Genomic DNA, 20,038 nt, shown 5'->3' with positions numbered 1-20,038 from the left:
GACTTATTCATTTTGCCCCCTACAAATAGGGTGAAGAATTTTGGTCTAACCCCAAAACCTGGCCACCCTATTTATTGCAGCTTTAGAGGAGCAGAGAGAGAGAAACTTGAATAAATAGTCTTTATTTGATTTCAAAATAAATAAGTAGCAGACAGAAGGCAGTGGTCCAAGGTCCAATCAAGGCAAGATTTTTTTCTGGAGGGGGGGCAGAAGTCCAGGCCCCCATTCAGCAGAATGAGCAGAAGGGTTCCCAAACTCAACAGTGCTGTCTTGCCACATTTTGAGGGAGATGAATAAATATTTATTGCCATTTTCAGAGGGGGAGTCTTGTAAGACCATTAAGCCCAGGGTTGTAAAAGTACCTAATTGCACCATGGTCTGAGTGGAAAAGTATTACTTGATAGTAGCCCAAATGTTTTGATTGGTTACTACTTATGTAAATCTGTGTAAACAGCTTGAGCTGTCTCTCACACTCTTTCTTAATAGGGATCTCTCTCAAATGTTGTTATATACACACACACACAAAGCTCTTGATCATCTCCTGTCTAGCCTCGGTGGAGTAAATAAATTTCCTCATTCATTAATCATATCCATTAATCTTTCTGCCATTCTGCCACTTTTCTTGAGCTTCCTTTTGAAAACTGCACTGCTTCCTTGGTTTAGAAATTTTTGGCTATAAAGCAGGATGTAAGCCATGGAATTCTGCATTAATTGCTCTGTATACACACCCTAAATCTAAAACTTCACATTTTGCTCTTTCGGCCAAGTATAGAAAACTGGTTGCTGCTGGGGGGCGGGATATAACTGCATATTATGGTTCCAAGATATTGTTGGACTGTGGATAGAGAATGAATCAGTGTTTTATTGTTTTACAAAAGCCATGTGAGCAATATTGAGAAAGGGTCTATGTTGCATTGTCAATGGAGTGAAGATTTCTCAGTCAGTCCTCCATTGTATGCAAACAAATGCAAACTACCCTTTCCTTAGACAACGACACTTTGATCTGATTGGTAAATAGTGGATTTTTTTGGAGTAGTGAACAGTGCAGGTGCCTATTCTACTCTGTTTCAGTGGTCAAGAGAGCATTTTACCTTCAGGACCATAATAGACATTAATTTCATGATTGCAGTTACTATGTGTGTCTTTTGTTAGGTCTGGAATAGCTTGAGCGACCTGGAGCCATTGGGTGCAGGGAATTCCCTGCAATGGCCATTGATAAAAAAATATATTTCTGCATCTGTTATTTGGTTTTCAAGGGAAGCTCTCATTTACACCAGTTGAGGCTTCCCTTGCTGCTGGGGGTGGGGGGCAGGGAATTAATCCTACTCAGGATTCACTGTGGCTAAAGTTTCTATATAAAAAGTATGCACAAATGCCATGCCCCATGTAGACCTTCTTGTCTGAGTTTTCACATCCCACATTCAGAATAAGCCCATCTTTTCCATAAAGCTTTTGACACATACCTGTAATCTCTATATTCTACTGCAACAAAACTTTGGTACCCCACCCTCATCTCGTTTACTATTCTTCATCCTCCTTTCTGTTTTGTAATGCATTGTGGATACAGTGTGTTTGCATGCATGTGCACACAGAGAACTCCCATTTCCTCTTCAGCTGTGGAATCATGAAAATTTTCCAAGGTGCATAGACCTAGTTACCTCCTTAGGCTCACGGGGGCATAAAGAAAGCTGAAGGAAAGAAGCAGCCGCAGGATAGGAAAGGAACCGCCTCGTAGCCAACCACTTTTGTCAAGTTACACCTCCTGGGACTGATTTGCCAGCTGGATCACCCTTTAGGGAAACTTAAAGAGGCTTATTGCAATCTTACCCGAAATCTGTCTTCTCCAATTAGGCAGCTTGCCGTTCCAACTTCTTTCCATGTGCTTGCCTGTTCATCCATGCAGCTGGATCTCTACCATTCAGTTCTGTGCACAATCTCTGCATTGCTCAATGACAGAAACATTCCTTCATTCTCCTTCTCGTGTGCTGTAGCTTCTTGCTGGCTTCTTAATGTATTTTTGGTCTGAGTATTTTATTTTGAAAGTTATCTCTTGAGCAGGGTTCTGATGACTTTCTGGGTGATTTGGGCAGGTCTCTTGGGACCTTGGTCAGCAATTTTTTTTTTTGCTGGAGGGTTGCTTTGACAGGGGAGGGAGACGTGGCACAGATCAAAGCCCCATGCATCTCAAATGGGCTGCTTTCAGGTTGGGTGAAGCAGGTGGCATCAGCCAGTGGGCCAGATTTGGCCCAGGGCCCACCGATTGCTGACTGAAGAACCACTTGCACAAATATTAGATGGGGGACGCCTGGCTTGCCAGTAGTCCATGTGAAAAGGATCTTGGGGTTTTAGTAGACCATGAGTCAACAGCTGCATCAACAGAAGTATAATGTCCTGATCAAGGGAAGTCATAGTCCCACTCTGTTCTGCCTTGGTCAGACCACATCTGGAGTACTATGTCCAATTCTTGGTGCCACAATTTAAGAAGGATATTGACAAGCAGGAACATATTGGAGATAAGGGGCGGGAAGACAGCCTTCCACTTAAAAAAAAGTACATGGGACTACACATGTATGGATAGTGCTTATCTTTCAATATTCTTAAAAATGCAAATGTCCAAGAGGAAAATGTGGTACTTAAACTTCACATTCACCTAGACTATGTTATACCTTCAGCATTAGTACAGATTCACACCATACATTAGAAACATACTCAAAGCACATGATTTCCCCCATTGGGTCTTGAGAACCGTGGTTAGTTAAGGATGTTGGGAATTTTAGCTCTGTGAGGAGAAAGCTACAGTTCCCAGGATTATTCAGGGAAAGTCATGCAGTTGAAATGTGTGTTGACTGTGCTTTAAATGTGTGTAGATCTGCCTGCCTGCCTAATAAAATGTATGATATGTTGAACCATAGCAAGTGACTATTTCATTCTTAATCTTCTCTGAAAAGGTGAGTTCAGAGCGGGGGAGTAGGATTGATATGCAGAGATGAGGATTTTGTGTTACAATACAGCAAACATCCTGGGCAATTTATCCCCTCCCCCCTTGCCCCTTCTCCTGGAATTACGGAAATGAGTTCAGTAGTTATTTTTCTGTTTACATCTAGAACAGTTTGGCAGAGCTCAGGATTAATGAGGCTAAATGGAGAATGTGAAGTCAGTCTGATAACTTTCCATTTATCGAGGGGAAAGAGCAAGTTTCCCACACTCTCCCCCAGGCAGAGTTTTTGCACCTGAAGCAAGTACTCTATTTGTTTCTGTTGATTCCCATAAGCCTAAGGCTTGAAACACTGGGCATTAGTGGCAGCGTAGTATGTCAAGTGAATTGGGATCTACTGGCAGCTTTGCAGTGTGAATGGACAGGTAACTCACGAGTGGGGACTGAATGCATAAGCAATGGCTTGGGGTGGGTAGCAATACTGTTGGGGTAGCAGTGATACACCTGGCAACGGGATACTTATTCCTCAGGCCTCTCTGGGGCTCTGTGTAGGATCCTGGGGAGCACCTCTCAGTTCATGCCAAAGCCTACAGCAGCCTTTCTCAACCTGTGGGTCCCCAGATGTTGTTGAACTACAACTCCCATCACCCCTAGCTAGCAAGGCCAGAGCTCAGAGATGATGGGAGTTGTAGTCCAACAACATCTGGGGACCCACAGGTTGAGAACCAGGTGCCTTGATCTGCTCCCGGGATGAGCCCAAGCATGCACACACAATTCTGCTGGTGGTTGCCTGTCTTAACATTTATTTTCAGGGGAACCACTGTTGCTTCTTGACTACCTGCTTATTGAGCATTAAATGCAGCATCTGAACTTAGAATGGAATAAAGCAAGGCATTGAATCGGGAGTAGACAGAGGCAAGATGTCAGGAGGTCGCTTCAACACGACCTGTTTATTCAGCACAAATCTTGGTTTGCTTGCACAAACTTTGCAGGGAAGTTAGAGGGTGTCAGCTGCTCGTTGAGCATTCATTCTGGTGTGTTTGCAGGGATGTTGTTTGGCATTGCATCAAGCTGTTGTTATCTCACATTGCCCATGGCATTTTCCTGTCACTTTCCTTACTGCAAAAAGTTTCTGGCATGTGATGGAATCCCACCTGCAAAATATTGACTGTCTGGAAGCGCCCTATCTTTACCCACCCATAGACTAAGAGCTGAACATGTATTTCTTCCCATCTTACTGAGATTCAAGCACAGATTGGAACCTATGGAATAACCTGATAAAGCAGGGGTTGCCCCCCCCCTCTCTCTTGGATTATTGAGCAAGTGCCATTGATGCCACCTCTGGTGACTTCTGCCCCAAGACAGAAAGAGAGAGAGAGAGAGAGAGCGCGCGCGAGCATGCTTAAGTTTTCCAAGGGATCTAGGTAAATGGTGGATCAAGTAGAATTAGATTGAGCCTTGAAGCACATACTGTACAGCTGAAAGCAAGAAGTGGGGAAAAGTGGAACTCTTCCAACTTCATCCTTCAGTTTTCTCTGCTTTCCAAGGGAGAAAAAGGTAATAACTTTCACTGCTTTGTTACCAAGGGGATGGTGAGTGTGGTGGTGTCAGAAGCTTTTGCGGGCACTGGAGGAAGACCTTCAAGGACACCTTGCACCCACAGGCACTATACTGGTGACTTCTGCAAATAAAAATAAGGGAGCCCCCTCCCTACAAGGGTGCATTTCTTTTGGGCTTCAAACTGCAGTTCAGGTGCTTGACTTTTTAAACTAGGTTACTGGCTAGAAACCATTCCCTTGAATCCTGGACGTGTGTAGGGTGATTGTATTTGTTTATAGTGGTAAGGGAAAATACTCTGCACATGCTCAATGGCACCTTTATTATTTTAACATTCCACCTTTATTATGTAACATTTTACATTCCAAGCTTCTCTCTCTGACACTCCAAAACCCCGATGCATTATCGAAAATCAACATGCATTGCATATCATGCTTAAATGAATGGATATTCTTGGTTAGCTGAGCTGTTAATTGGTTAAAAGCCTAACCGTCAGTTGAATTGAAACGCTTGGTTGATGTTTCTCAATTACTTGCACCTGTGGATCAGCCATTTCAAAACAAAAAGAAAATGCGGAGTTTTCCAGTACCTAGAGCCTAGACTGTATATCTGTGTGCATGCAAGTATACATGTGACAGTCCTGATCATAGCTTGTCAACTTACAGATTTGAAAATAAGGGACCAGCAGCCTTGAAAATAAGGGACCAGCAGCCAATATAAGGGACCTGCAGCCTCACCTGTTCCAGGCACTCCAGTCTTCCTGTCCTCCTGCAGTCTGGTCAAACTCATGCTGGTAGCTTCGAGAACACTGTCCAACCAACTTTGTAACCAGAGGTTCAACTGAATAGAATCTGAATCACGTGCACCACAAGGCCTATGCAGCCTCAACTTAAGATGGCTCCTCGGCCTGGCTTTGCATTGCAAAGTTTGCAGCAGCACGTGCAACAAATGGCGTCCAGCATTCAAAAAACCCCTCAGCTTGCATTAACTAGCCACACACAAGGCATGCAAGGTCCACCCCCAGTCGTTCTTAGACTTCTAATTGGGTGAGCAACACAGCCAAGCAACACAGTTGGAGCCTCCCTCCTCCCTGGCTGGGAGGGAGGGAGGGAAGGAGGGAGGGAGGGAGAGGAGCTGCTTCCTTTGAAATTTAAGGGACATCCATCAATAAGGGACAGCAGCGGGACATGGCGCTGGAATAAGGGACTGTCCCTTCAAATAAGGGACACTTGACAGCTATGGCCCTGATGCCTGACTCCTTTGGTCCCCACTCAGCACTGGCAAGCATCTCCTGGAAGGCTGGCCAGGATGCTGCCTGCTCTTAGGTGGCAGCAGAGTGAAACTAAACCAGGACCTGGGCAATGAGGGTTACTGCTCCCCAGATCTATTGCACCTTGTAAAGTAGAGCTGCAGCAGCTGCAGCTGCTGCAGGATTCCTTTTCCTGGGGTTTAAGTGTCATTCCGGTGCCCAGCTCAATTACTCAGGCCATGGATGGGAGCACAGATGAAAGAAGCCGCCTCATTTACAGAGCTCTTTCTGTTTGACCGCTGCCTTGCAACATCCTTACCCGTGTGCCAAGGAAAGAAGCGAATTCATAACTCTCCTGCAGGGATGAACATCCGTATTTGTTCCTCAGTGCTGATTATCTTTTATACTGAAGGTCTCTTTAAGTGCTTGCACTAGAGAATCCATATTCTGTGAGATCTTTTTATCCTAGCTTGCCGCTGCTGCGAAGCTTTGCTCAAGCTTTGAGCTCATTAAAAAGAAAAGGGAGAAAAAGACTCACGACCCGCATAACATAATTTAGGGTCCTTGGCAGGCATGCCTTTATGTTTTGGGAAATCAGACCTTGGACAGTGGCCAGTTGTTGTCAAGTCAGCTGTCAGCCAGCACCGATAATTTAATTCACTGCTTAGAGTATGACTAATGGAATGATTTGGGGTTTTTTTTCTCCCCTAAAAAAGAAAAGTAAAAGCTCAGATGAGAGGGGGCACCTGATTGAAGAAGGAAACACAGTTAAAAATGCGGAGTTCTGAGAGGTCCAGTCCCATTTAATATAAATAAGACTTAAAATAATATAAATAAGTTCTGAAACAGTGGTTGTGATTCGTATTCATCAGGAAAATGCTGTGTAAGATTTTGAAGAAGGCAAGGAAGCCATGTCACCATTGTATCGCCAGAACGGCCAGATTCAGGGCTTCCCAGAGGCATCTGCATTGCCACTGTTGGAAGTAGGATGTTGGAATGGAGAACCTCTTGCTCAAATCCAGTAGGTATCTAACATTCTTACTGCTCCTGTAATGGTTGTCACTGCAGGATGATCCATATTTCCTCCTAGGCTGAACTTGGATGAGGGTGGCCAACCTCAGGCCCAGGTGCCAAATGTGACCCTTCAGTCCATTTTACCTGGCCCTTGGAACACTCCCTTGGCCATGCCCCATCCCAAGCTAGACTCCTTGCCAGTCCTTCACACTCTCCTTTAGTGCTTTTGCCTAGCAGGATTGCATCCTTGAACTGTGATGCTTTCTTCATGTTTTCTGGATGGATGGGTGTATATGTGTATAAACTTCTGACTTGTGTGTGGGTGGAATGTGTGGCCACCATATACGAAGATGCTCTGTTTATTTCTGTCCTTGGAGTTGCGCTCCACTGGCATGCAGGCTGTGGAATAATCTCCACAAGGGAAAATGGTTTGTGGGCTGAAAAGTGTCCCCCACCGCTAGGCCTGGGTGCTGTATCGATACATCACCCCGAACCGGTTTGAGGGTCAGAGCATGGTGGCACCTTCTCTCATCTCCCTCTGCTGCCAGCACTTGGAGAAATGAGCTGCATCTACCCCAGCCTGTGAAGTGCTGGAGTGAAACCACCACCGCTTCTACCAAGGAAGGAGAGGCGGTTTCACTCGGGGGGCTGGGCCCAAGGCAGCTTGTTCCTTCCTCCACTTTTAACATTGTGATGTATTGCTATATCACGATGCTTGACTGGTGGTGATACATTGCAATGTTGAAAAGCTGATATCACCCAGCCCAGCCTACTACAGTTCCTAGGATTGTATCAAGTGCTAGTCCTATGCTGAATAGACCTATTGAAATTAACAGACATGGCTATGTTGTATTAATTCCAATGGGTTTACTCTTGGTAGGATTAGCATTGGCTACAACCTCTGGTGCTGTGTATATACACCATATATTTAAAGCACATGACTTCCACAAAGAATCATGGGAAACAGTAGTTTACCCCTCACATGCCCTTAACAAACGACAGTTCCTAGGATTCCTGGGGGGGTCATATGCTTCAGATGCATGTTGTGCATGCATCCCAATTCTCTAAAGAGCACAGAAGAGGCAGAGTGGAAGCAGAAATCTAAAATCTTAATTCACTTCCACCCCTCCGTGAGAGCAAGTTGTCCGCTAGGGAGCTCTCCTTGGTGCTGCAACAACTGAGCTGCTTTGCCCTGTGGACTCCTCCTTGACCAGAACAGGACAACATGGGCCTTTGGCGGCTTCTCATTCGCTGCAGTCTTCAAGGTGCTTGTGAAAGTTGCAGGCCGTACAAGGACTGTGAAATCCAACCCGCTGAGGGCGAAGTTGGCACACACATTTTCAGTTGTTACGCCTTCTGGTTTTGGACCAGCTCCCCTGCTTCTGGATCTGTGCTGGTAGCAGCAAGCCAAAGGCACAAGATGTTTCTGTGTAATCATTTGTTACATTGCTGCTGCAGAGAACGAGCATCCAACAATCCTTTAGGAAAATGAAGGTGGCAGATCCAACTGAAAAGGTACCAAGATTCAAGGAAGAAGTGTCCTTTTTTCCTTTTTCTTTTTGGCTAGGTGAAAGTTTTAAGGGAAGTGAGTGCAGGGAAGAAATGTGATTAGGGAAGAGACGTGAACATGCAAAAAGACTTTGCTGGAGAACTTGAAAAGGCTTGATGTGGGGGAAGAAAATAAATCGTTAAATGTCTATTAGCAGCCTCCACTGAAATTCTGAAGCAGATTATCCTGCTTGACATTTCTCCTCTGGTACTGGGGGGAAAGTTAGGCAGAGAAGATTGGGAGGTATCCAGCTAAATAGATCCAGCAGTGCAAGAATTTTCATTGGTGCAACAGAACAACATCTCCCTGTGCATCCATCTCCACACTCTCCATGAATCTGCTTTGAAGCATTGGGGAAAACCCCATAACAGATTTATCTGCACAGCCCATAGTCCTTTTAGTTGGATACCAACCACTGTTTTTAACGGGTGTGTCTATTTTGTCTTTTACTAGAACCTTGAGATCTAAAAGCAGCAGGCAGGTGCAAAAGACAAACTGAGCCCGTTGCCTCTGAGCTGAGGGATTTGTTTTGAGTTCCAGAACTGAACAGAGCTTGCTGTCATGGGTCAGGAGTTGGCTTCACCTGCTGAAGGAGCAAAAGGTGAAGTGACTCTAGTAATCAGCCTTCTTGTCCCTGCTGAGCACTAGCTGGCTCCAGCTTTCTTAAGCAGGGTTTCTAGCCTCAGTTTCTGGAAACAGCATTAATCGTCCCTGGCCAGACCTTGCTGCTGCTTGCTTCTCGTGACCTTGGACTCTCAACTTTCTTGATCCCCGGATCATCTGACTCCATGAACTGAGATACTCCTGACCTTAAGACTAGACTGAACCTTGCATATGGACTCTTGCCTCTAGGCAACCCACACTTTTTTTTTTTAAGACTACGTGCTAGAGCAGGAAAATTAAAGTGATAATTTTTCACAACATGCTAGTTTTATTATTTGGAAGGAGATTTAAAGCAGCAGCAGCAGCAGCCCTTACCCACTCTGTGTCAAGACAACAGCTTGGATTTTAGAGTCCCTGCTCTGAGACACATCACCCATCACTCTCACCAATTCATGTGCAGCTTTTTCTTATATCGAAAGGATTCCTGTGTCAGACAAAGCACGATGGCCTCAGTAGGACAGTAACTGTGTGTGATCAGAATCTTAAGACCCCTGCTTTCAGACCAAAGGTTTCATCTAGTTCAGTGTCCTCCTTTCCACAGCGACTAGCTATCTGGGCATAAAGACAACAGCCTCCAGCATCTGTTGTCTGGGGGCTGTTGCTTCTGGAGGTTCCATTTAGTGTCATGGCTAATAACAGTGATGCTCCCAATGTCCTCGCAACCAGCAGACTAATGAGATCTACACCCACACAGCCTTAGCAATCCTGGGGCTGCAGCTGCTCCAACAACATGTGAACCAGTTGTGAACATTTGTGAACTCCCCCTCTCAAAACTGCATGCCTGGTAAAAGGGGAAGGGAACCTTCCCCTGAAAGGGTTTGTTCTTTTAGGAATACTGGAATGGTGCTTTCCTCCTTGATTTAGGAAAGTACACTTGAGAAGCCTTCCTTTAGTCTTCATCTCAAGGCACATCTCATAAATCAGCGCTTGGCTTTTGGTCAGCTTGCACCGCTCTCTTGATCTGCAATACGCTGCTTTCTTCTTAATTATAAATCATTGCTTCCAAAGAGCATTGGGAGCTATGGAATTGAAAGACACATTATTAATGTAAGAGATTTCCTATTAGTCATGGTTCTATAGGTTTTGCTTCCAGCTAACTGGCAGTGCCCTTCACCACTGAATAACACTTTTGGCCGAAAGCATTATTACCAGGTCCGCCCGTTTCCCTGTTCATGCGAGTGTGGGAACTTGCAAGTTACAGATGATTGTACTCCACAGGGGTGACTGTATTGCACCTGCACACACACAGTTACACAGGGGAAATAGTCAATTGAGACAACTAAGTCAGAATTTGGGCTTAAACAGAAGGGTGCTTATTTACAGTGCCAAGTGGTGGTTAGAGAGTATAATGGATTTGTGGCTTGAAGTGACAAATGCAGTGTTGGTTGGTTAGAGCAGGTTCATACACAGGCTAACAAAACCCATATTGCCTGGGTCTTCAGCTAACAACGACTACTACTACAATAGTTTATTTATATGCCACCCATCTGACTGGGCTGCCCCAGCCACTTTGGGCAGTTTCTAACAATTATAAAACCACAGTAAAACATCAGACATTGAAAACTTCCCTATAAGGGAAGATGTCTTCTAAAAGTCAGATAGTTGTTTATTTCCTTGACATCTGATGGGAGGGTGTTCCACAAGGCGGGCGCCACAACCGAGAAGGCCCTCTGCCTGGTTGTCTATAACCTCACTTCTCACAGAGAGGGAACTGCCCAAAGGCCCTTGGAGCTAGATCTCGGTGTCTGGGCTGAATGATGTTGGTGGAGACACTCCTTCAGGTATACATGGCTGAAGACGTTTAGGGCATCAAAGGTCTTTGAATTGTGCTCAGAAATGGACGGGGAGCCAATGTAGATCTTTTAGGACCAGTGTTACTGTGACAGAGATATTGCTCACATATTTTCAAGCCTATGTTCTTCCTGACTAATCTCTTGGAGGGTTTTGTTTTTGTAAACAAAAAACACAATTTTCAGGGTGTAGCATGTTTTACAGGACACAACATTACAGAGCATGCAGAGGACCTAAAGTGAACGACAAATTTGCAGATACTTGGAGCACTAGCATTGATCCTGTCTTTAGCGCATGGGACACTATGGTGAAATGTGTGTCCACCAATTTGTTGATGCTTCAGTGAGTTGAAGCAGAAGTGTGAACTCAAAGAAGAAAGTGGGTAATGTGACAAGAACATCAGCCCTGCAGCATTTGTTAATGTGGTTATGGTTTATTGTTGCAACAGAAAATCAGGGGGGAAACCACTTTAAAAAGTTGTATTCAGTACCAAATTCCTATGTGCTCTTGGAGTGGTTGAATAACTGAACTGTTTCAGAAATGCAAGAGAAGGCAATTGGTACAGTGTCCCTGGCAATGATAACATGTCAGAATTTAGGTAGGGGAACTACATCTCCTACCCATCCGCAGTGTCCAAAACTGCCACTATGTGAAAATGTTAAGGAAAGCAATTCTAACCTTTTGTTGTCCTTATCACATGCAGATAGCATATGATGAACCTGAGAAAGGCATGCAGTTGAGTGAAGGTTTTTAAGGGAGTAAATATGAGGGAGTGGTTTAAAGCACAGAAGGTAGGTGGGGGTTGAGAGGTCAGACTTTTTGTATTACTTACAAACACTCTGGGAAATGAGATCCTCGGTCACTGAGATTTCTGCAGAGCATGCATGTAATTCCATTGGTGTAGGAAGGGCAAGCTATGTCAAGTATGCATTCACACAAACCATGCTGAGGTGGGTGTAAAGTAGCTGTGCTACACAGCACACAGACTTCCTGATATATTTCTGCAGCAGCAGCTTTTGCTGCTCGTTGATTCTCCTTGGAACCAAGATTGCAGGAGCTGTGCTGCCATGTTTGTTTGTTTATATATAAAGAAGATTTAAGGCTAGTTTGGTGTATCCAGTTTAACAAGATGGACACAAATTTTCAACATGGGGAAGAGTGAGAGCAGGAGTAGGGAATCTGATGCGTCTAATGTAGATGTGGCAGCTATTTTTGTCATCCAAGGAAGCTCAGATTAGCTGCTGATAGTTACGAAGGAACATCCCACTCTGGAAGGTGATAAATTTGCCAGGGTCCTGATGCCATCTAGAAGTCCACTGATGAAGCTGGAGAGAACCTTCCAAACAAAGACACCACAAGGTCATTACTCTTCACTTTCATCTTCAGTTGGATTATTAGTGTTCTCAGTTGAGATGACCAGATGCTGAATGAGCCATTTAGAAATGTTTTGTGTTTCGCATGTGACTTGGCTTGATTGAATGAGTCATCTGGGTAGAGGGCTATCTGGGCATAGGAACCTTCTTTATACTGAGTCAGACCACTGGCCGATCTAGCTCAGTATTAACTAAACTGACTGGTGTCAAACAGGAGTCTTTTCCAGGCTTCCTGGGAGATTGCGGTGGAGGAATAGTGTTTTTAAATATTTTGATCTACAGTATTTTAATTTTAAATTGTATGCTTTTTTCTTCTATAAGAAAACAGGTTCCTTTGATACAACAAAAAATATAGTAGACAATGAATATAGTAATGTAAAGGACGCGGGTGGCGCTGTGGTCTAAACCAATGAGCTTAGGGCTTGCCGATCAGAAGGTCGGCGGTTCAAATCCCTGCAACGGGGTGAGCTCCCATTGCTCGGTCCCAGCTCCTGCCAACCTAGCAGTTCGAAAGCACGTCAAAGTGCAAGCAGATAAATAGGCACCGCTCCAACGGGAAGGTAAACTATGTTTCTGTGACCTGCTCTGGTTCGCCAGAAGTCATGCTGGCCACATGACCCAGAAAAACTGTCTGTGAACAAATGTCAGCTCCCTCAGCCAGTGAAGATAGAGGAGGAGGAGGAGTTTGGACTTGATATCCTACTTTATCACTACCCTAAGGAGTCTCAAAGCAGCTAACAATCTCCTTTTCCCTTCCTCCCCCACAACAAACACTCTGTGAAGTGAGAGAGGCTGAGTGACTTCAAAGAAGTGTGACTAGCTCAAGGTCACCCAGCAGTTGCATGTGGAGCGGGGAATCGAACCTGGTTCACCAGATTACGAATCCACCGCTCTTAACCACTACACCACATGCCGCAACCCCAGAGTCATTCACGACTGGACTTTACTGTCAGGGGTCCTTTACCTTTACCTTTTATAGTAATGTATAACAATGACCAAGAACCTTCAGCATCCAAAACTGTGACCCTTGGCTTGAGCATCTCACACTTTCTGTCCTTCATGGTTAAAAGGACCCATTGATGGTCTCTTCTCCAGAGCTGCCTCAAATCCTGGACAGAGGGAGCCATTCTGGGTTGGCAGGAGTGATGCTTTGTTTTTCCGCAGAAAGTGTTCTATTTTGTAAGTATTTCAGCCCCAGTGAATGGATGCCAGTTGTAAGGAGCTTGGCAGCTTCAAGGGTTTTAGCTTCAGTGACTAAATACAAGCAAAAGAAATACACTAGATTAGTTCCATCGCTAGGATAGGTGCCTTCCAAATATTGCTGGCCTATGACTGCCATCATCCCTGACCATTGGGGCTGCTGGGAGTTGGAGGGTACCATGATAGGTACCATGCTCTAGGGCATCATAATCCCCCCCCAGAAAACCCACACCACTGGTTGGCAGTTTCTCCTCCTTGTTGGCTTTCCCCAATACACCACTGGAACTGCATGGTTGCGCTTCCATTACTTCTGAATCTAAACCAGTTCCCCTAACATTTAGATAAATTGTTGTATGGGATGATTGCTTAAGAAGCAGCAAAGTCAGTGTGCTTGCATCTTGCAAAGTGCAGGACTGCTTTGGACATATGATCAGACCCTCTTATGCAATTCTTTTGTTTGGATGTTCCAAGATGCAGCCACAGGGAAGTGGCAGTCATGCTATTAGGTAACTTATGAATGGCTTCTATAAATCAAGACTTAAAGCTGACTAGTAGCTTGTAGGTTTCCTTCAGAATGGGGGGAGATTGTTTATCCAACCCCCGATTCAACTTATTTACACTTTCTGCAGGCATCAGAATGATCCTTTGAATAGCCCTTCAGTGCGATGTTAGAGAGGACATCGTACTTTTTATTTTTTTCCCCTAAGTTGACAGCCACAAGGAAGCTCAAAACAGGTGTTAATAGCATTTGGACACTTGCCCTTGGTATTTGGCGTGGGCTGTTAAGAGCAAGCCAATTACTTAGCCCAGGGATTACAGGGACTCTGATTTCCATTGCCCAGGGCAGGACAGACTGGTTCCAAAACACCTGCTTATAGGTATTGCATGGCGTTTTACAAAAGGTTCTGGCACGGATGGGAGGAGGCTGTGTGCCAGCCAGCCTTACGCTGGTGCTCAGCAATGCAACCGACAACCTTGAAAGACATTCAGAGGCTTCTTAACTGAAGAAGCTGGGAGGGTCAATCAAATACCATCATCTGCGAGTTCAAGACTAAATGGTCACCTTTTGGGAATGTTCTGGCTCTGGTTGCAAGCAGGGGGTTGAATCAGGTGGCCTACAAGGCCCCGTCCAACTTTGATTTTACACTTAAAGGGTAAGACCAGATTAACATCATTCTGTATCCTGAGGGATGGTTCTGTAGCAGAATTCTAAACACTTGCCAGATTCTAATTCCCAGGAGTCCTTGGGGTAAGTTACAGCAATTAAAGTGGCAAAAACTTAATTGAGCTTTATAGTATGGACAGGGCTATGCGGTAGCTGTTACTCCCACCTTACCTTTTGGAGCTGTCTGTTATTTCTCCCCCACCTCCACCAATCTTTACTTCCAAATCTCCTTCCTTCTCTCCTTCCCTCCCATCTTTTACTGTCTTACCTTGGCGCTGCTTTAAAGGTCGAAATCATGAATGGATTTCACCTGGCCCAGGCGTGTGCACGGTCAAATAATTGGTTAATGGCATGTTTAAAATGTGTACTTTAACCAGGCTTTTCAAATCAGAGCTGCTCCTTCTAAAAAGGGTATTATGTGCTGATGGCATTTCTGTTGACAGTTTCTGGGCATTTTGGCAATGTATGGTTTTTGAAAGTACCGTTTTCTGAACAATAAATGATTAAGTGTTCAGTGGCCATGTTTACTTGCTTAGACACAAATGTCATTTGTATTGAAGCTGTAGTCTTCTGATCAACATTTTCAGGGAAGAAATGTTAATGGGCTGGGAGAAAGCTGTCTGCTTGATTGACTTCTCCTTGTCCATTTCTGTCCCATCACCTTCCATCATCCAGATTATTTTTACTGGTAGCCAATTCAGTCCTCCTCCACTTGACTGCCTGTAACCCAGAGGAAATGTTTGCTGTTTGTCTTTATCGTCTAATCATACCCATTGTTAGGGTCACAATTTGTTGGGGGCAGGGGGAGTACTAATGATGCTTGTGAGGGGTGATAAGGACAATCGCTCCAAGTGCACCCTAATTTATAGCCCCAAACAGTTATTTGTTGTTTAAAGTAATTGTACATAGCTTAGACATGTTTTCTGTTCAGAAAACATGCAGCATGATCTGTGCTCACACAGAGCTCATCCTTTGCGTGCAAAAGTTCCACAGTTTGAATCCCCAGCTTCTTTAGATAGGTCTGGGAGAGGCTGCTGTCTCAAGCTGTGGAAAATTTCTGCCAGTCAGTATAGATCAGAGTAGGCAACCTAAGGCCCGGGGCCGGATGTGGCCCAATGGCCTTCTCAATCTGGCCTGTGGACAGTCCGGGAATCAGGGTGTTTTTACATGAGTAGAATGTGTCCTTTTATTTAAAATGCGTCTATGGGTTATTTGTGGGGCATAGGAATTCATTTTTTTAAAATCAAAATATAGTCCGGCCCACCACATGGTCTGAGGGACAGTGGACCGGCCCACAGCTGAAAAAGGTTGCTGACCCCTGGTATAGATATTACTAAGCTGCATGGCCTGACTTATCCTGTGCTTGTTTCTAGAACCAAATCCCACAAATTTAAATGAGCAGAGCAAACCTATACATATCACCTCAGAAATAAGTCCTATTGACTTCCATGGGACTTACTACCAGTTAAACCAATATTGGATTGCTGCCTTAGATATGTTTTTCTTTGAGGTGGTAGATGAAAAGTCATAGACTGGTTTGCATTGAGGCTTCCCTGGGTAGCAGGTTGGGCAGAATTGCACCTTTGCACTCTGCCACTGGCTTTTATGCCTGAGGTTTAACACAGCATATATAAGGAACTAAATACTCCAGCTGGGTAGAGAGGGAATTGGTGACACCTGACTCTGACCAGTTGCAACGGATCAGGATGAGCAAAAAAGCTCTGCCACTGCCAACCTGACTTGCTGTAGAGCACTCAGTGGTAGAAAGTGTCTATATGAGCAGCAAGACCTTGGGATTTCACCACCATTCTCAGTAGTACACAAACAAATGTTAATTGATCGTTTAACTGTTTTAATTGCTATGCTTTTTAACAAGCTTGTTTTATTGTAAAGTTTAATTAGGTCTGCTTTTAATGTTTTGATGAAATTGTTTCATTGTGAATTTTAATTACATATGGATATTATAACTGGTAAACTGGTTAGAAGTCATTTTGCCCCTAAGTATATTAATTAATATATAAATATAATACATATAGCATACAGTATATAAATAAATAACAATAGCAATTATAATTCCATTCCTCTTTCCTACCAGCTTATAGCAGTTACTTCCTGCAGGGATCAATTTCCTTATAAAGAATATTGTTTTTAAACTTTCATATCTATACTTCTAGAAGGTACAATCTCTGTGTGTGAAGAATTGAGAGCTGGTCCTGAATCCTGTCTGTAGAGTTTACACTATTTCTTCTTTTTTCTCAGGCAATTTCACAACACAATTAAAACAAACATATATAAAACTATTGCATATTTTTAAATTAGTTGTTATAAAGGGGTTTTTTTGGGGGGTTATACAGTTGCATATTTAAAACAATTTCATATGTTAAAAACAATTTCAAATCCACTAAATATACTAACTGGGATCAAAATATCTACTTCCACATGTGCCAAAAAGTCAGAGATGGTGCCTCTCTGATGTGTAACAGTGGGGAGACCCAAATTGAAGGTACCCCCACACTAAGGCCCAATTTTGACATCACATGGACCTTGAGATAAGCTGCTATCTGCAGGTTGCCCCATGAGGCAGCGGGATGAGGCATCCTCCTCAGGCACCTGAACCAGAAGAAGAAGAAGAGGAGGAGGAGGAGGAAGAGGAGAAGGAAGAGGAGGAGGAGTAGTAGTTTGGACTTGATATCCCACCTTTCACTCCCCTTAAGGAGTCTCAAAGCGGCTAACCATCTCCTTTCCCTTCTTCCCCCACAACAAACACTCTGTGAGGTGAGTGGGGCTGAGAGACTTCAGAGAAGTGTGACTAGCCCAAGGTCACCCAGCAGCTGTATGTGGACGAGCGGAGATGCGAACCCGGTTCACCAGATTACGAGTCTACCGCTCTTAACCACCACACCCCAAGAGGCTGTACCCCTACGGCCATCCTGCCCTCCACTGCCAGCAGGGATATCTCACTGAAATCACAGGAGATCTGGTGAGGTCTCTCTGGGAGCTGGCACCATTGCTGCCACGCAAGCCAGGTAAGAGAGACTGAAGTGAGGCAGCCTTTTCCCATTTCACACCAGGTGGCAAAACAGGTCATGCGATCCGTAATGCAGAGCGCAGTAATCAGATGGGAGTATAAGGGGTTAGATGATCTTTTAGGCCACCTGGTAGCTAATTGGCGGCCAGTGCAAATCATTCAGCGGTGGTGTAATATCATGGCAATATTCTGCCCTGCTGAGTAGTTGAGCTAGTAGTTTTGCACTAGCCACAGCTTTCTGACCAGTTTCAAGTGAAGCTAGAACTTCTGGTAACCCTAGGAGGAACAAAATAATAATAATAAAAATCCTTCCAGTAGCACCCTAGAGACCAACTAAGTTTGTTATTGGTATGAGCTTTTGTGTGCATGCACACTTCTTCAGATACACAGGAGGAAGTTAAGCTTTGTAAATATATATCAAATTCCTTTATGCATCTTGTTTTACAAGCTCTCCTGCCTTGCTCCAGTTGGGAGCAATATCCGACTGGAGTATTGTTGATCTCGATTTATTGTACCTCAGCATGCATATGCTGCCTTATAGACCTGTTAATTAGCATCTGTCTGTCTTGAGAAACAATGGAGTACACCTCCTGGGGGGGGTGTGTGAAGCCAGACTGCCGTGTCAGCAGCACTGACGTGACCTCCCTGGAGCACAAGCCTGGGTAGTGTGTATGGAGATCCTGGGCTGCCCAGATAAGACCCGCCCCCCGGCTTCGCTGCTGTGGTTCAAAGGAAAGCAGAGCAATACATTTGGCACCAGCTGGGCTGCAGGAGGTGTAGGAAGGAGGCATACGATGTGCTATCAGAGGCGGAGCAAGGCGGATGTCGCCCGCCCCGGGTGTCATCTCTGAGGGGTGTGTGACATCACCCCCCGCCCCCCTGACACTCGCCCACCGGCTAGCCCTGCCCCCTGAGTGCACGCCACTCCAGATACTGGAGCAGCTAGCTCCACCTCTGGGCACTATCCAGCTGTCTTAGAGACTCTACTCTGGATTTGTATAAGGTTTACTCTACTGGTCCTGTTAGCTAGGGATGATGGGAGTTGTAGTCCCAAAACATCTGGAGGGCCGAGTTTGCCTATGCCTGCCTTAGCCTTTTTTTCTTCTGAAGACATCCCACAAGACTGTGGAGGTTTAGGATCTGAGTTTTCCTTCTCCGAGATAGACTACCTTTCCAGGTTGATGAGCCCCATCTGCCCCTCACTCCCCTCTACAGCACATGCAGAAACCACCTTCTTGACTGTTGCACCCACTATTGGTGTCATCCGCTCAGTCCTCTGGAGCCTTTTTTCACAGGCAGGGGAAGTCTTTTGACTCACTGAAGGTTTGAGACCCATTGGCTACCCTCACCTGGTTTAGCCAGTCAGTCGATGCCGTTCCTGGGTTGTGGCTGCTGTCGCATGCCGACAGCTTCTAGGAGCCACAGGTGAGAACTGAGTGCAGGGTGGGGACCCAAGGTGGACAAACTACCCCAGAAGGAGCATGATGTTTTCCTCACCAAAGTAAAAATAAAGCTTCAATAACAATCAGACAACAAAAGGGATGGAGGAAGAAAGGGACATATGTGTTAGTCTAAATATGCACAAAATGTAGTTGCAGACTCTTAATTGTAGAGTTGAAAGGAACCATGAGGGTCATCTAGTCCAATGCCCTGCAGTGCAGGAATCTTTTGCTTAATGTGGGGTTTGAACCCACAATCCTGAGATTGAGTCTTGTGCTATACCAACTGAGCTATCCTAGCAAATCCTCTGCATTTGGAACTGAACCCTAAGTTGGAGAAAAGTGCCTTCAAAGTGTATGTGTGGGGGGGAGTTATGAGTAGAAGAGATGGATTGAAAGATCCCTCACTTGTTCACATGAGGGTGAAGTTTACAGGACAAGGATATGTGTGTGTGTGTGTGTGTGTATGGGGGCAGGGGGAAGGGCACATTAGGGCAGTGGATGCGGGTGGCACTGTGGGTTAAATCACAGAGCCTAGGGCTTGCCGATCAGAAGGTCAGTGGTTCAAACCCCGTGATGGGGTGAGCTCCAATTGCTCGGTCCCAGCTCCTGCCAACCTAGCAGTTCGAAAGCACATCAAAGTGCAAGTAGATAAATAGGTACCGCTCTGGTGGGAAGGTAAATGGTGTTTCTGTGCACTGCTCTGGTTCACCAGAAGTGGCTTAGTCTTGCTGGCCACATGACCCGGAATCTGTACGCTGGCTCCCTCGGCCAGTAAAGCAAGATGAGCTCTGCAACCCCAGAGTTGTCTGCGACTGGACCTAATGGTCAGGGGTCCCTTTACTTTTTACCCAAAGTGGATGGTACCACCTCCTGGGTAGAGTTGGGATGACCATGGGGGTCGCTAAGAGGCAAGGGGTCAGTGGGGCATGGGTGTGTGTGCTGAAAGTGTACTTGACTATCAGACTTTGAAAAGCTGGTATTCCTGGCTCAAGTTCATAAATTTTGTTGAATTAATTAAACTAAATAGTTTCTACTGTAATTGAATTTTGATTAATTTGCCACCAATTGTTGC

The 20,038-nt window shown here is 45.0% G+C and overlaps 1 protein-coding gene across 1 annotated transcript in view; it reads left to right on the top strand.

Annotated features, from left to right (window-relative positions):
• Positions 1-20,038, top strand: part of PPP1R16B (protein phosphatase 1 regulatory subunit 16B) — a 106,351-nt gene that overhangs the window by 12,554 nt on the left and 73,759 nt on the right. The window lies entirely within an intron of this gene.

This window comes from Podarcis melisellensis (genome assembly GCF_964234715.1).
Source record: "Podarcis melisellensis genome assembly, chromosome: 6".
NCBI classification, from domain to species: Eukaryota; Metazoa; Chordata; class Lepidosauria; order Squamata; family Lacertidae; genus Podarcis; species Podarcis melisellensis.
This window is presented reverse-complemented; position numbering and strand designations above follow the sequence as displayed.